The sequence below is a fragment of the Pristiophorus japonicus genome, chromosome 22 (genome assembly GCF_044704955.1).
Source record: "Pristiophorus japonicus isolate sPriJap1 chromosome 22, sPriJap1.hap1, whole genome shotgun sequence".
Lineage (NCBI taxonomy): Eukaryota > Metazoa > Chordata > Chondrichthyes > Pristiophoridae > Pristiophorus > Pristiophorus japonicus.
This window is the reverse complement of record NC_091998.1, coordinates 15,177,929-15,181,655: the sequence shown is the minus strand read 5'-3', so window position 1 is coordinate 15,181,655 and position 3,727 is coordinate 15,177,929. Positions and strand designations below refer to the sequence as shown.

The following is a 3,727-nucleotide window of genomic DNA, read 5'->3' as shown; positions in this document are numbered from 1 at the left end:
TTATCTTCATAGGTCAGTAAAAGCCCATGGAATCCAAGGGGAAAGTGGCAAGTTGGATCCAAAATTGGCTCAGTGGCAGAAAGCAAAGGGTAATGGTCAACAGGTGTTTTTGTGGCAGTTTCCAGTGGGGTTTCACAGGGCTCAGTACTAGGTCTTTTGTGGTATATAATCAATGATTTAGTTCTGGACATTTGGTACATTTGCACTTCCCATTAGTGCCCCTGGAGCCAATATTTGCTGATACTTAATCAGTGTTAACACTGGTTCCTAACTATGTCAGCTATAAAAGGTAAAGGACTTTCGGATGGGACGTTAAACCGAGGTCCCATCTGCCCTCTCAGCTGGACGTGAAAGATTCTATGATATTATTGGAAGAGCAGGGGAATTCTTCCAGTGTCCTGGCCAATAGTTATCCCTCAACCAATATCAGACTATCAGGTCACTTATCGCATTGCTATTTGACAAAGCCTCCTTGACAAAGTGCAACATCCCCACCAACTCCTGGGAGTCCCTGGCCCAAGACCATCTCAAGTGGAGGAAGAGCATCCGGGAGGGCGCTGAGCACCGAGTCCCATTGCCAAGAACCAGCAGAAACCAAGCGTAGACAGCGGAAGGAGCGTGCGGCAAACCAGACTCCCCATCCACCCTTTCCTTCAACCACTGTCTGTTCCACCTGTGACAGAGACTGTCGGCCTCGTATTGGACTGTACAGTCACCCGAGAATTAATTTCTAGTGTGGAAGCAAGTCATCCTCGACTCCGAGGGACTGCCTATGATGACGATGCTGTTTGTGGAATCTTGGTCTGCACAAATTGGCTGACATGTTTCCCTACAACAGTGACTAAAGATCAAAAATATTCCCTTGGCAGTAAAGCACTTTGGAACGTCTCGATCAGAAACATGCTGTATAAATGCAAGTTCTCTCTTTTCTTGGAACTATCTATTGTTAACAAGGTTCCTGAGCAGCTACATTCTCAGCATGTTAATAAGCAGTTCCTTCAAATTCCACATTATTGCTGTTATATATGTATACCTGTACTTACTCTATACAGCCACCAGAGGGCTCATTCCTTGGAGTCCCAAGGGATCCCATAATCCCTTGGGAGCACAGGTATTTAAGGAGGCCTCACAAGTTAGCGAGGCACTCTGGAGACCTGCAATAAAAGACTAAGGTCACACTTTACTTTGAGCTCACAGTGTTCAGTCTGACTCTTTCTCCATACATAACAATTACTATCTTGTGAGATTAATTTCCTGCACACACGTACAAGTGGCTAGGGATTGGGATGAGGAGAAGAGACAGTGCAGCGCTCCCTCAGTACTGCACTGGGAGTGTCAGCGTGGATGTATGTGCTCGACTCTCCTTGCGCCCAAAAGATCCAGCTTAATTTTTGCCATCTGCTCGAAGGCCTGCAAACGAGGGCAATTAGCAGAAACTCCCAATGGTGATTACTTCACCTGGACAACATGGTCACAATGTAATTTGCACTTAAAATTCCATGATCTTTGCCACCGGTTACACCGATTTTGGGAAATTACGCCGATATTATTAGCGGGATCGAGCGGAAACTCCGAGCCGTGGAGTTTTCTGGGAAAAATAAATATTTTCCAATTTTTCATCTGATTATAAAAATCTATCATAAGAGCTTTTGGTCAACAGGGCAATTTTGTCCATTATATTTGAGTTCTTGATTACTGACCCCTCCATAGGCCAGCCAAGTGTACTTGTGTAGATGCACAAAGTCTAAGTGCACATCTGCACACATCGCAGATGAAGTTCCTCGGATATTGCTGCTGTAGCTTTGGCGAAGTTGCGTGAAAGCTCTGTTTACATTCAAACAGGATTTCCTCTGAACATCTAAAGTTTTGGCAGCGCAGTGGGAGAAGACCCAAGGAAATTCCACCCCAATAGAGTCCAAGCACGCACACACATCGCGCGCACACAGCCAGATGTCAAGTTCCCCATGAACAATTCCACTGGATAAAGCTAAACAAAGCAGAGTTAATTTAACTGCAAATTTGGAAATGCACCGTATCTAAATTATGGCTACAGCCATAAAACGAAAGTGAAGGAAAAACAAATATCACTGGATGAGTGTCAGAATTCACATATTGACTCCTAAAATACCCACTTCAATGCTAGAATAAAGAAAAAAAAATGAATAGTGGTGTGTGGCCTGTTATCATCTCATGGTCTTGAACTGTATTTGCTAAACCAAATTCACAGACTCAGCCTTTATAAAACTGGCCAGAAAACAAAGAACTGTGGCCCATCTCTTGGCAAGTAATCAATAATCACCACATTCATTATACAATGAATGGAGAAATAAAGCCAGAGTTAAACGGATGTATGAGCACAGCTTCTAAATGCTGGATAGCAGTTTTGCTCCTGTCCGTCCCTTAATTAAGGCAGCTACGTCCTTAAGGAAAGGCTATGTCCTTTTAAGGCGATTGGGTCGATGCAAAAAAAATTTTTACGCAGCGAGTGGTTGGGTTCTGGAATGCACTGCCTGAAAGGGTGGTGCAGGCAGACTCAATCTTTCTTTTCTAAAAAAGGGAGTAGGATAAGTATCTGAAGGAAAAATATTTGCAGAGCTATGGGGAAAGTGTGGGGAGGAAAAATGGGACTAGCTGAGAGTTGGCACTGGTTTGACGGGACGAATGGCCTTTTTCCATGCTGTAACCTGTTATATATGTAAACTCTGTACAGCCACCAGAGGGCTCATCTCCTGGAGTCCCAAGGGATCCCATAATCCCTTGGGAGCACAGGTATTTAAAGGAGGCTTCACAGGTTGGAGAGGCACTGCAATAAAAGACTAAGGTCACACTTTACTTTGAGCTCACAGTGTTCAGTCTGACTCTCTTTCTCCATATACAACATAACTATTCTGTGATTCTATGATTGGAATGTGAATTAGAGCCTATACTAATCTGCAACAGTAGTTCAGGCTGTATACATAGCCTAGTGGTGTGATATTTCTGCTCTCGGTGATGAGGAGACATACTCATCCCATGTATTCTCCTATAAACACAGGTAGTCACGCTCTCCTGCTGGCACAATGGGATAATGTACAACCCTGTGTAATACTTAGCTGTGAAGACTGGAAAGATAACAGGACTCTTGACAAATTTCCATGGCATCCTTCCACAGGGACCATGCTAAGCATCACTGTATGGTTTCTAATGTCAGTATATTTGCTTCTATTTGCTGTGATTGGAGTTAATTTTCAGCTCTGGGCTATGTTAAGCCAAGCAAGGCAAAGGATAATGATGCCGGTATCAGTTCCCACTGAACTTAGTCTGCTTATAGAAACAGTCATCAAACAATTTACACAAGGGAAAAGACATTGTGGAAAAACCCAAATTGCAATACTGTGCTGTCTTAATAAGGAAGCTAAACTTGCCTGATAATTGCAGTTTGCTATTCCCTTAGGTGACCAGTTCTCACTTCTGCTGGCTTCCAGTTGCCTTGGCTGGCTAATGAAATAGGTCAGACAGGTTACTCTACACACAAAAAGAGCTGCAGGGATATCGTCGAAAGTTACAATTAGAACCAAAAAGAAAACAGAAATGAAAAGCAGAACATTGTCCGATTTTGCATTTCCATCTTCTGATATAATGGAAGAGGTTGCCCCAGCAGCAGGCATGTCAGTCGGGAAGGAGAGTCGATGAACAGAAATGTTTGGCTTGGTGAGCACGACATAACTCATTGCAAGAGACAAGCAAT

General features: G+C 43.5%; 1 non-coding gene across 1 annotated transcript; it reads right to left on the bottom strand.

Annotated features, from left to right (window-relative positions):
- Positions 1–3,106: 3,106 nt before the first annotated feature.
- On the bottom strand, positions 3,107–3,211 carry LOC139235220 (U6 spliceosomal RNA). Its single transcript, XR_011588436.1, has one exon. It is a non-coding gene; the product is annotated as a U6 spliceosomal RNA (small nuclear RNA).
- Positions 3,212–3,727: the final 516 nt, after the last annotated feature.